The 13,523-nt window shown below is 48.2% G+C and overlaps 1 long non-coding RNA gene across 1 annotated transcript in view; it reads left to right on the forward strand.

Annotated features, from left to right (window-relative positions):
* Nucleotides 1-688: 688 nt before the first annotated feature.
* The window catches only part of LOC132028581 (uncharacterized), a 41,107-nt gene continuing 28,272 nt past the window's right edge, over nucleotides 689-13,523 (forward strand). The window contains exon 1 of the long non-coding RNA XR_009407473.1: nucleotides 689-778. This is a non-coding gene — a long non-coding RNA (uncharacterized LOC132028581). The remainder of the gene's footprint in view (nucleotides 779-13,523) is intronic.

A 13,523-nucleotide genomic window follows, 5' to 3' on the forward strand; every position in this document is an offset into this window, starting at 1 on the left:
TGCCCTCTGTCCAGCGAGAACTAAGGACACAGCTCAGCTGCTTAGAGCCGTGGGTCTTTGTTGGTCACAGCAGTAGTGTTGTTTGTTAGAAGATCCCAGCGTGGCCCAGCGCTGTTTTTTTTGGAGAATTTCTCATGCTGGGTTAGCCCCCACTGATCTGACTCCTAATTAGTGCTGTTACACTTGGTGTCTTCTTCCTAGAGCTATGCAGTCACATTTCTGGACATTTCAGAGAATTAACAAAGAGATGCTGTTCTTGTACTGGGCAGTATTCTAAGCTCCAGTATTGTGGCGATGACCCACAGGTGATTGGTCCCTGCTCTCAAGGCCTGCAGTCTACTGAGGAAGGCAGGCAGAAGGCCACTAAATAGATATAGAAGATACTTGTCTGTCAGTTGTGGAAATGGTGAGAAAGAAACAATGGGCAGGACTGAAGGTTTGTGAGAGGTTTGTAACCTTTAAGGTGTTTTATAAATGGTCTCTTGAGTTGAAATTTTTTTACTAATGATTTCCATGGATTAGATGAAAATAATTTTTTGTTATATTTGTCTCCTAGGTACACTCTGCAGGTCCCTGATGAACCCAGGGAACCCTCCACCGTATCCGGGCCCTGGTCCGACGGCCCCGTACCCACCTTATCCACCACAACCAATGGGACCAGGGGGCTGCCCTCCAGGGCCTATGGGGGGACCCTACCCACCTCCTCAGGGGTACCCCTATCAAGGATACCCACAGTATGGCTGGCAAGGCGGACCTCAGGAGCCTCCTAAAACCACAGGTACTGGGAACGGGGTGTGTATGTGTGTGTGTGGAGGGCACAGTCCCATGTCACCAAAGGAAATTTTTGCATGTTTTCCTTGTAGAGAAGGAACTCAGGCCTTTGTGTGTCATGGTTGATGTTCTCAAAGCTTGGTGACTGCTTAGGGTGGTTTCTAATTCTTGAGAAGGACTTCTTTCTTGGGAGGCCTGAGTCAGTTCTGCCTACTTTCTCTATGTCTCTTACCGCTCTGGGGCTGATGACTTCCTGGTCGACGTGTTTCCTGAGGGGACCTTCTGGAGTACTGGTGGGGAAGGTACCAGGTGGGTCCTTGCTCTGGCAGCTGGTTTTGTTTTTTTTAGATTTGGCCGGTCGAGATTATTTTCTCTCTCAGTTTGTTGACCCGCAAGTCCTCCTCTTGCCCCAGCTGTTGGGTTGATTTTCTTTACTTCCGTGTTTTTGTAATTCTCTTGAACCTCTGAGCTGAGTTTTCAGCAGGCCTGTGAGTTGTCCCTGTGTCCTAGAACAGTGCTACTCCAAGTTGCCTGGGCAGACAAGTACCAGTCTGGAGACGGCTGTGAGAAGTGGAGAGTGCGAGTAACCAGCAAAGAACTTTGAGAGCAACTGGACATGGCTGCGACATTAGGGCAGGTGATTGGCATTTTGCAAAAAGTATCAGTAGAAAGGAAATGTCTTGAGAAGCACTGTGCTGGGTGTCTGGGTGACTTTTAGGACTGTTCTATGACCTTTCGGTTTGCAGAATAATTGCTGTGTTACTGTGCCTTCAGGTTTTTAAAAATGCTAATTCTTCCCGGGTGCTTGTTGTGTGCCGAGTGACTCCTGAGAGCTTTATTTACATTAACATTTAATCCTTGCAACAGTCCTGTGAGGTTATTCCCATTTTATGGGAAGTCATGAAGTCATAGAGGGGACTAATATATGCTCCAGATCACCCTGCTAAAAGGGGCAGATTCCCGATGGGAATCCTGAGGGTTTGGTTCAGAATGTGTACCTATCACCTTTTTCTCCGGGTGAGTTTAGATTTTATCTATGACTTCCGGTTCATCTCTAGCTGAAGTGCAAGTGTGTAGTCCATTCTGTTAGCAGCCCCCTATATGGTAACTGTTGCTGTTTCAGGGGTGGGAAAGTCTTCTGAGCTGCTGTTCATCAGTGTCTGGTAACAGCAAGGACTTAATAAAGGTGTGTTGAATGGATAGGTAGCTGGGTGGATGGCTGATCTAAGAACCCTAGGCTGTTTATGGTTCCAAGTTAATGTTTTTGTACTACAGAAATTGTAGGAAAAAATTGCTTTGTTTTTCTTGGGAAACCAGTTTTTTGGAAACCCTGTGATTGGAGGTACCTGGTGCTTATGCAATGGGTACTCCCCGGGAGTATGCTTGCAGTATGTCAAGGGGCTCCTGGAATGATAGTTACTAATAATAACTATAGCAACTAGTATTTCTTGAGGCTGGTGCCTGCTCTTAGCCTCATTTGACCTTCCCAAGAGCCCTGTAGCTTTAATCCCATGTCACAGAGGTGGAACCCGGGGCTTGGAGAGGTGGTATATCAGTTATCCATCCTATAGCATAGCACCTCAAAACTCTGTGGCTTAAAACAACAATGATTTATTCTCCTGACTCTCTGAGTTGGTTTTATGGGATCTCTCCTGGGGTCCCTTAATTCGGCTTGGCTTAATTCAGCTTTGCTGGGGCTGGCATGTCCCAAGATGTTCTCATTCACATGAGAGGGGTCCTGGTTTACCTCCATGCGGCCTCTCTCTACCTGTTGTTTGTGATCTAGCCTGGCGTATTTACATGGCAGCTCATTTCCAAGAGGGTGAGAGTGAAAGTTTGCCAGCTATTTCCTGGGTCTACCCCCAGGAATATTCTCTCGTTCAAAGCATATTCTCTCATTCAAAAGCAAGTCATAAGGGCGGCTGGATTCAATGGGAGGGGAACTAGACGTCATTGACACCCCCCACCTTTTTTAGTAACAACTTTTTTTTTTTTTTAATTTTTTTTAAAGATTTTATTTATTTATTTGACAGAAATCACAAGTAGACGGAGAGGCCGGCAGAGAGAGATGAGGAAGCAGGCTCCCCGCTGAGCAGAGAGCCCGATGTGGGACTCGATCCCAGGATGCTGGGATCATGACCTGAGCCGAAGGCAGCGGCTTAACCCACTGAGCCACCCAGGCGCCCCTAGTAACAACTTTTTAAAGAGATGATTCACATACCATACACTTAACCTGTGTCATGTGTATGATCCAGCAGTTCTTAGTATAGTCAGAGTTGTACGAGCATCATCACTGTAATTCCACAACATTTCATCACCCCAAAAGATACCCATATCCTTTAGTGGTAGCTCCCATTTCCGTAACCCTCCCCCTCCATTAATCTGTTTTATCTCTGTAGATCTGCTTGTTCTGGACATTTCTTATAAATGGAATCCTACAACACCCAGTGCTCATCACTAGATGCCACAGCCCTTATGTGGGCCTTTTAAGACGAGCTTCTTCCACTTAGTATAATGTGTTCAGGTTGTAAGCATCTGTCAGTCCTCCATTTCTTTGTGTCGCCAGATAATATTCCATTTTAAGGATACACCACGTTTTCTTTATCCATTCATTAGTTGACGGACACTGTGCTTGGCTGTTAGGACTAGGAAGTGGTGGCTGTGATGACCGTTTGTGCAAAGTAAGCTCGTGTCTGGAGGAGAGGTGTGGGGACGCGGAGCCAGAGTAGTCGTCAGCCACCATCTCGGCAGATGCTTCACCACATGGCACTTTGCTGCCAACAGTTCATGCCATCCCCAGCCCTCCCCATGGACCAGCTCTGTCCACTCCCTTCCGAGACCCCCAACTGTCTCCTCAGTCACCACATCCCCTTCAAGCCCAGGGTGTCATCATCAGCATCTAGAAGCATGTAGGGCCTCTTCCCTGCCGTGCCACTTTCTTCTCTCCACACCCCGCATTCGCAGTTGGCCCAACCTGCACACCTCGGGGTGACACAGAATGTCACTCCTGTGAAGCTTGCCCTGTGTGTCCCACTGCTGGTAGGTGTTACCAGTGCCCTATGCTCCAGCCGCACCCCTGGACAGGCTGCTTTCTGAGCATACCCCACCCCCTGAACTCAGCTCATTTTTGTGTTCTGTCTCGTCTGCGTCTGAATTCGGCCAGCCTCCCTGATGATGTCCTAGTGTAGACTCTGACCACTGGTGGTTAGTCAAGACTCTTCAGGCTGTGAGTGATAGGCTGAAGTCTCAGCCCTAAGTATTAACCAACAGTAGAGGGTCATCAGAGACCAGAGAGAAGGCTCCAAAATGATGGATGGTGACCAAAACAGACAAAAAAGGGACTCTAAGGAGACAGAGACAATGCAAGGAGCACAACCCTGCTGGAAGAAAAGGGGGGAAGATACCTCTAATCGCTTAGATATGTGGGAAGATAAATCCTATTGAAGTAAGACTAGAGATGCTGTATGAAAAGGAACTCAGGAAACAAAAGCATTTAGCCAAGAAGAACGTGAAACCAACCTCAGCCCAAGGAATTAGGTCCAAAAGACCCATTCACATAGTCAGATCTTACCCAGCCAGCATGGAAGGTGTTTTGCCACAGGTGGAAGGTCGACATACTGTTTTGTAACAAACCATCCCAAGTTAGAGATTCTGTAATTGGGGCAGGGCTTGGCTTGAAAGATCCGCCTCTTTTCCCCAGGTCATCTCTGGGGGCTGGAACATAGATGATAGCTGGGGTGCTCGGTTGACTGTGTGTACATTCCAGCCTTGGACGAGATGTATAAACTCTCCTCCGGCGGTCGGGTCGGCTTGTGTATGGTATGCAGTACGGAGAGGGCGTGCAGTTTAGCAGACGCTTCAGAAGGGAGAGGGGGATGGGATGGGAGCCCAGTGGCAGCCTGACTGTGGGGGGCGGAGGGTCCTAAGATACCCACACTTAGATGCTGCCATCTTTATTTATTTTTTCTAATTTAAATTTTAGTTAACATCCAGTGCAGTACTGAATTCTGAGGACACCTGAGTGGCTCCGATGGTTAAGCATCTGCCTTTGGCTCAGGTCACGATCCCAGTAACCTGGGATCGAGTTCTGCATCAGGCCCCCTGCTCAGTGGAGAGTCTGCTTCTCTCTCTCCCTCTGCCTCTCCCCCTGCTTGTGCTCTCTCTCTCTCTAATGAGTAAATAAAATATCTTTAAAAATTAAAAAAAAATACTGATTTCTGGGGTAAAATTCAGTGATTCATCACTTACGACACCCAGTGCTCATCACTAGCTGCTACTGTCGTTATCTGTGTTCCAACTCCACTCTTACTGGCTTTGGTTCCCCCTCTTATTTCCCTTGAAGGTTTAAGTTCAACCATATTCTGTCAGCTGTTTCTGTTTCAGCAAAATCTTGTACTTCTGGTTCATTATAATGAATAATTTTTCTTTCAGATCCAAAAGACCCACAGAACCCCACATCTGATGTCTTACTTTCCCCCTTCTCCTCCACATCACCTCTCAGTGGGGCTGGGCTGGGCATTGTCCCTGTGCAGCAGCCCCAGGTAGCCGGGCTCCTTCATCCTTCAGTGTCCATGGGCAAAGGTGAAAGCTGCCAGGTGCTTTTTTCTTTTTTTTCCCCCAGGCCTTCCTTTAAAAGGAAGAAAGGAAAAAGAAAATTCCTTTAACTTCTAATTTTGAAGCCATCGCAGACTTAGAACAGCCTTGCAGAAATAGTACAGATGATTCTGTGTACCTCTCACCCAGATTGCCCTGAACCTCAATCACTACCCTGTAATGATCTGCTATAGGCCTTTTCCTCACCCGGCCCCGGAAGGCTCAGAATAGCACTTCACACCCAATTGGTCCACGAAGCCATGGGGCTGTGTAGCCAGGATTCAAGGGGAGGGGAGACTTCCCCGCTTGGTTGGGTAGAAGCAGAGCCACACTGCAGCATGGTGTGTTGGGGGCGGGGGGCATCTTTGGTCCCCGTGGTGATGGGTGGTCTCCTGTCCGGTGAGGCTGTCTCAACTGCCACAGCTGCTTCTAGGTTCTCCTGACTATGCCACAGTTACAGAATGGTTTAAAGGGGAAAATTAAACACAGCAGTATCTCCAGTCTTATATTAGGAAATCTGCTTATTGTAGAAAGGTTCTGTGAGTTGGTTAGAAAGTAGTGAAAGAGAGTTTTAAATATTCGGTCACCAAAATAAAATGACAGCCCCTCAGCAACCTCACAGCAGCAGCAGCGGAAGTCCTCAGAGGATCACCCAGATTAATCGCTCTTTCAGGCTCCTGGCAGACCTCCCTTGCTGGCCCTTTTTGCTTAGCCCAGATGTGGCCTCAGAATCCTCCTTACCCCCAGTGCCTTGGGCAGCCTCTGTGAATAGGCTTGAGTTGGGGGATGAGATGAAGGCATTTGCCATCCCTTGCAAGGCTCACCCCCTCTTTTTAGAGAAACTCAAACTGAAGCCCAGAGAGGTTTAGTGACTGGCCCTGGGTCAGTGAGTTTAACCTTGGATGTAAGTCCCGATTCCAAGCTAAATGTTTTTCTTTATTTTGTCCTAGTGCTGTGGTCCAACAGGTTCCACAGCCCCTCTCAAACACCGCCTCAGGGCAGTACCTTCTTCGCAGCCCATTCCCATCTCCCCTCTGCCACCATCCCCCCATCCATCACAAAACAAACACAACACTTGGTAGCTCAGAGCAGGATATCCGCTTCCTAGTAGCAGAGGGAAAGTGGAATATGATTAATCTGGATTCAAATCCCTTATTAACACCAGGACCTGGGCAGGTTACCTAACTACCCTGATCTTTGCATGCCTGCCTCCCCTTGGAAACCTCACAGTGGCTGTCTTTGTCTCCTGCATCTCTGCCTCACCCAGAGCCATGCTGCCACATCGCATGTGCTCAGGAAATGTGTGGTGGATGTGTGGAAATACCACCATTTTGAAAGGTGGTTGTGAATTTGTGTGAGTTGTCCGGGTCCCTTGGCCTTGGAGCCCCTTCCCGTGCTGTTCACCTTGAAAGTCCAGATGTCAGGGCTCTGTACATGTTCTTCTGGGTTAGGACTGTCATATCTGGCAAGGTATCGATTTAAAATGAAAAAAATTTGGAGACCTAGGTGGCCTAGTCAGTTAGGCTTTTGCCTCGGGCTCAGGTCATGATCCCAAGGTCCTGGGAGCGAATCCTGCATTAGGCTCCCTGCTCTGCACAGAGTCTGCTTCTCCCTCTGCCCCTCCCCTTCACCCATGCTCTCTTTCACTCTCTCTTTCTCAGGTAAATAGAATCTTTTTTAAAAAATGAATATATTCTATTTCAGCAGAGTCCTTGGGATGTCCCCATGGAGTTCAAAAGCCCAATTGGCCTTTGAACCGGGTTTCTAGGCCTGTCAATCAGGAACAAAAAATGACCTTATTATGGTTCTTTGTAACTTGAAGATGCAGAGGGGAGTGCCTGTTCCTGGAGTGCCCTACTGGGTCATTGGCCAACCAACCAGACACTCAGCGTTGCCTCTCTTTTAATCCAAGGTCAGCAGCTGGGGGCAGGGTGGTGATAGAATGGCATTATTTCTCTTTCTGGATGCTCTTCTTGGTGTCTGCCACTGCTGTCATCAGTCGTCATGAGGATGGAAGAGGAAGGAATTTAACGGTCTGGCATCTCTGGCTGTTTGGCTTGGGGTGTGGAATTACAGCGTGGCTTGTTTGAGCCTTTTATGCTTTTTTTCATCAGAAGCTCCTATGGGGCCCTTTCATTGCCCTGGGAAGCCTTTCCAGCAGAGATAAAGTCCAGCTCAGAACCTTTCTTGCCAGGTATCAGATGACAATGTCCCAGCAAGGACGCTGCATGGTGCCACAGAAAGCCACACTGCTTAGGAATCTGGGTGGAGTTTCTCTGCTTCCCTGGGCTTCCATTCCCTTCTCTGTAAAATAGGGATTATGGGGCTGTGATGAAGAATAAAGTAATTGTCCTTATACAGTTAATGGCACATGAGGAAGTTGGTACTCTCCTTCAGCCCACATAAATTTCTGAATTTTTGCTTGGGGGTGGATAGGGGCCATGAAGACAGGAAGTCCTCAGGGGCCAGGTGGGGAAGCCAGTTGCTGAGTGTCCTGCCCTGTCTGCCCACAAGCCTGAGGCAACTGGGACAGCTCCTAAGTCCTCTGCAGTCAAGGCCACAGACCTGGTCTCCCTCCTCTTGCTCCTGCCCCTGCTGTCTGTTTTCTGCCCAGACCCCGTGAGAGCTTCCCAGGTCACTGATAGTAAAAGCCAGAGTCCTTCCAGGGGCTAGCAAGGCCCACTCAGAGCCCAGGCCATTCTGCATGCTCTGACCCCCTTCTCGGGCTGCCCTCCAAGGCCTTTGTTTTTTCTCAGAAATCTACACACGTTGTGGCCTCTTTTTGGTTCATACTTAGCAGTCACCTAGTTAGAGAGGCCTTCCAGCCGCTTCCCCTCACCCTCTGCCTAAATGTGGCAGCCCAGCTGGGCCCTCTCTGTGCCTGCCCTTCTCATCTCCCTTCCCACGTCATATTCTTTTGTGTTCCTTGGCTGCCTTTCTCCTCCTGCCGGGATAGAAGCTCCTTGATGGCAGGCGCCTATGTATGTTAGGTTCACTACTCAGTTCCTACTATTTTTCGAATGGTCGAGCTTCCCTGCACAGGTGTCTCGTGAGTCATTCTGCTTCAGGCTTCACCTCAGGTTCTCATTCCTCCTCTACACCGAATCCTGGGAGAGGCCCTAGGAGGTGCTGCTGCTGAGTTTCTGCTGGGTGCCAGGTCTGATGCTAAACACGGCATCTCCTCTACCATTTCGTTGGCATGGCAGCTCTGTGAAGTGGGTCCTGTTAAGAGAGAAAGTTTGCCCAGGTCCGAGCTAATAAGTGCTGGAGCAGGCACTCTAATCCTGGCTCCGACTTGAGAGCCTCTCTCTGCTTCACTGGGCCCCCTCCAGGACAGGTTGCGGGTGGCCGTGGCCTCTGCTCCCTTGCTGCCTTCGAACCTGGCTGAGGTCCACCCTTGGCATACTTGATGCCTCTTTGGTTCTTCTTCCTTCTTGGCCTCCTGCTTCACCCTGGTCTCCTGCATCTTCAGGGGTCTGCAGAGTACTCCTCTATTGTCTTAGCCTCAGTTTCTCTTGTTCAGTCTTTTTAACTTTTGTCCTTCCTCTTGCATCTCTTAGCCCATATCCGTGGTCATTCATTTGACTCTTCTGATACTCCGATGGCGTTTACGTGGAATTCTGTGCAATGCCCCTAGGTTTCAACATGGGACTGGGCCAGCATCTTGAAGACTTCAGCCAGGCCTGTCAGAATTGAGAAGCTTGTGGTTTCTGACACAGCAAGTGGGTTTAGTCTTGTATACTCTTTGCTCTGAGGAGGGGACAGATCCAGTGGCTAGAAGGATGGAGGATTCTAGAGAGGGAGGAGGAGAAAGATGAATAAGGAAGGGGTAGGAGGTGGAGGCAGTATGGTCCCCAGACCCAGCACTGTAGCTGCTAATTAGAGATGAAGAAGAGTTTAGAGAGAGGCAGGAGATAGGACAGGTGAGATTCTGGAATAAGCTTTTTTTTTTTAAGCTGTTCCACTCTGGGCTTGGATTTGCAGAAAAGACCATTTACACTACTTTTCCCTCCCTCACTGTCTTCATCTGCCTGGGTTCAGAGCAGAGTATTCCCTGTGTCACAGGGGCTTGGAGCGCTGCCACTCCTGGTTGGCCATCAGTGGTGCAAATGGTCAGACCTGAGAGTTGGAGCTTTGAGTCATTCTTGCCTCCACCTAGTGCTGGCCCTCACTTTTTCTCTGGCCCCTAAACACAGTAACAACTCACGAAGAAATTTTTTTTTTTAAATACTTCACATAGTCCACATACACCGTCATCTGAAATCACTTCTGCGTTTTTATTTGCTAGGCAGTTCTTGCTAACGTGCACGTGTCATTTGTACCCGGCTGCCATCATAGTGTAGAGTCGTGGTGTTGTATTGTGTCCTCTCTCCCTTATTTTGTCAAGAAGCAGCTTGCCTGTAGGGGACGGTTTCCTTGGGTAATTTTTTAAAGAGATTTTATTTTTTATTTTTTGGAGAGTGGGAAAGAGATAGAAAGAGGGTGGGTAGGCACAGAGGCGAAGAGAGAATCCTAAGCAGGCTCCACACGCAGTGTAGAGCCCAATGCAAGGCTTAATCTCACAACCCTGAGATTGTGACCCTTGACAGATCAAGAGTTAGACACTTAACTGACTGAGCCACCCAGGTGCCCTTTAAAGATTTTGTTTTTTAAGTAATCTCAGAACCTTGAGATCAAGTGTCACATGCTCCACCCACCGAGTCAGCCAGCACCACACCACCCACCCCGGATAAATAATTTTATTGTGAGGGGTGGTGGGGCGGTCTTATGCCTTGTGGGATGCTTAGTCTCCCTCAGCTTTATCCACTAAAGGCCAGTAGAATCTGCTCAGTCTGGCAACCAGAATGGTTCCAGACATTACCAGATTTCCTCAGGGCACAAATCACCTCCCTTTGAGAGCCACTGAGATGGATTCTGCATAATGAAAAATTAAGTTGCCTGTTGCTTTTGAGTGCAGTGGTGGAAAAGGTCTTCCTTTTTCAGCCGCTTCATCAGCAGCTGAAAAACACATGACTTTTTCTGGTGGCCTGCCCAAGAAGAAGGCTCTGGAAACTTGGAACTATGTAGAACTCGCTCTTGACCTGTGAGTGGACAGCCTTTGTTTCTGAGCCTCTTTTCAGTCTGGGGCTGGAGAACCTGGGTATTTGATAGCCATCCCTATATAAGAACCAGCAGAAATCCACCTGGCTGGCTCAGACAGGGAGCAGGATTGTGGGTTCGAGACCCACTTTGGGTATAGAGATTACTTAAGAATAGAATTTTTAAAAAGAGAAAGAACAAGAAGAGTTTTGAGAAAGAACAAGAAGTAAAATATTTAATACTGGGATGCCTGGATGGCTCAGTCATTAAGCGTCTACCTTTGGCTCAGGTCATGATCCCAGGGTCCTGGGATGAAGCCCTGCATCTGGCTCCCAGATCAGCAGGAAGCCTGCTTCTTTCCTGTCCTACTCCTCCTGCTTGTGTGTTCCCTCTCCGACTGTCTGTCTGTCTGTCTGTCTCTCTCTCTCTCTCTCAAATAAATAAATAGAATCTTAAAAAGTAAAATAAAATATTTAATATTAACTGTTACTACTAAATAATAAAAACTAGCTAAATAATAGAGCTAATACTTAAGTGGTTACTGTGTGTCAGGCACTTTAATATATTAACTCATTTAGTCATTCACTCATTTAGGAACAGCCCTCTGAGGTAGGTCTTTTATTATCCCTATCATATAGATAAAGCCTCTGAAGCACAGAAAAGGCTAACTTTTATTTGTGGTCACCCATCTAGGAATGGGCAGAGCTGGGATTCAAAACAGATCCAACCCGGAAGCCCCTCGGTGCCTCCCATTTACTGGACACCGCGTGAGCTGCCTGATGCGGGGCTGAGCTTTCTGGACAAGCCTTCAGTCCTTGTAGTCGTCCTTCAGGCTAAGTGGTACTTTCCTAGATTTTACAGATGTGGAACCAGGGACTGAGAGAAGTTATGATGTCTTGTCCCTGGGCTCCCAGGCGTCTGGCCCAGGGCTGGACATGCTTCCCTGTATCATCTGGCCTCCCACGAAGGCGTAAAAAAAAACTTCTTTCTACCTTCATCTTCCTTTTTCCCTCATGTCAGGTACTAAGTAAATGTTACCATTTCTGATAAGATCTTGTTCTTCAGATGCTTCGTCTACACTATCTAATTTAATCCATACAGCAGTCTGGTTTCTCAGATGAGACTGAGATTCAGAGAAAGGAAGTAACATGCCTAAGGTCAGAAAGTAACTCACTGAGCCATAAACTGAACCCAGGTCTGTCTGATTGGCCTTGAGTGAATATACTGGGGTCTTGGTACCAGCTTTGACTCTCATTCCACACACTTGTGACTTTAGTCTTTAACTTGACAGATCTACTCAGCAGTGCCCGCTGCTTTAATGACGTCCCTCTAGCAACTGCTGTCGGTGTCATGGACCTGGGCATCGTGTGAAATTTTTTTTTTTATGATTTTATTTATTTATTTGACAGACACTGCGAGAGAGGGAACACAAGCAGGGGAAGTGGGAGAGGGAGAAGCAGGCTTTCTGCCCAGCAGGGAGCCCGACTCGGGGCTCGATCCCAGGACCCTGGGATCATGACCTGAGCTGAAGGCAGACACTTAACAAATGAGACACCCAGGTGCCCCATGTGAAAACATTCTGCTCACAGGCTGGGGGACCATAGACTCCCAAAGATGGCCTCGAATTTTTCCATTTTCTTGGATATCGAGATACATTCTGGTTTGGTCAAATACTTTATGCAGAACATTGTGTTTTGCCTTTTCAGCAGCCTTGGCCTGCCTGGCACTCAGGGGTAATGGAGTATAAAAAGGCAGCTGCTCTTTACAGATTCAGTTGACTGGGCCTGCTGGTGGGTGTGCTCAGTGTCTGCTGACTGGGAGTGGGTGGCTTGGCCACACCTGGCTGGCCCAGGGGAACGGAAGGTGTTGGGAGTCTCACTAGCTCCCGGACTAGTTGGCTTCGTTTTTCTTACCTCCTTCCGCCCCGGTGTGGCCTGGGTTTTCCGCCCCAGGACTCCTTTTACCTGGTCTTGAAACATGACCTGTACATTCACATCACCTCTCACAGAAGCTTTTTAAAGTTATATTAACATAAACAATAAGGAAATTGATTTGGTGGGCATAAGAGGGAAAACTGCTTAGGGTAAAAGGCATGTAGGGAAATCAGAAGGCTCAGGTGGGACTGTGTAGGTCAGTGTCTAGGACTGGAGCCAAGACCGTGGTGTTGGGACCTCCAGTGAGAGTGGGGTCACCTAGAGTGACAAGGGACTTTCCCTAGAACATACCCTTCCAGGTAGGAATGAGGCATTTGCTGCACTGAAGGGGCCGGCTCCACGGCTCTGACCATACCACTGCCCAGCCCCCGCCCCCTCCGCTGAGGTGGCACAGGGCCTGCGGATACCTGGTGCCTGCTTCCCAGTGGTCAGTGTGGTTAGCCACAGGGGGGATGAATCTATATTCTGCTTATAGTGTGGTTCCCCAGGATTGTCCTAAAAGGCAGGACATGACATGGGGTGATTTAAACATGCTCACCGTGAAGATGAGACTCGGTGTCCACATCTGCGCTTGAGGGCTTATCCCAACAGCTGCTACACCGGGCCAGTGACCCCATCCAGCACGACTGGGGGCCAGGAGAATGGCTCTTCCCACACTATGACTTAGGGCACCTCGCCACACCCCAGGCTGCTGCTTCTCAGCCACGCCCCGGTTTTCTCACAGAGAAACGTGACCTTGGTTTTAAAATAACTTCTTAAATTACAGAGATAGCTCTTCCTTATAGAAAATAGATAATACCTGCAATTTTGCTCCCCAGAGATAGTAGTTAACTTTTTGGTATGAATCTTTTGCCCTGTGTTCAGTTTTTTTTTATGAGGCAGGCCTTGCTGAAATTCAGCTAGTGTATTAGTCTCTGTTCAGGGAATACATTAGCAGCTACTTTAACCCTGCATAAAAGTGTTGTTGGGTAGCTGTTTGTGTGTGTGTGTGTGTGTGTGTGTGTGTGTGTGTTTAAGATTTTATGTATTTATTTATCAGAGAGCACAAGCAGAGGAAGAAGCAGGCTCCCCACTGATCAGGGAGCCCATTGTGGGGCTTGATCCAAGGACCCTGAGATCACCACCAGGAACCAAAATCAAGAGTCA

Source organism: Mustela nigripes, chromosome 12, assembly GCF_022355385.1.
Source record: "Mustela nigripes isolate SB6536 chromosome 12, MUSNIG.SB6536, whole genome shotgun sequence".
In the NCBI taxonomy this organism is placed as follows: Eukaryota; Metazoa; Chordata; class Mammalia; order Carnivora; family Mustelidae; genus Mustela; species Mustela nigripes.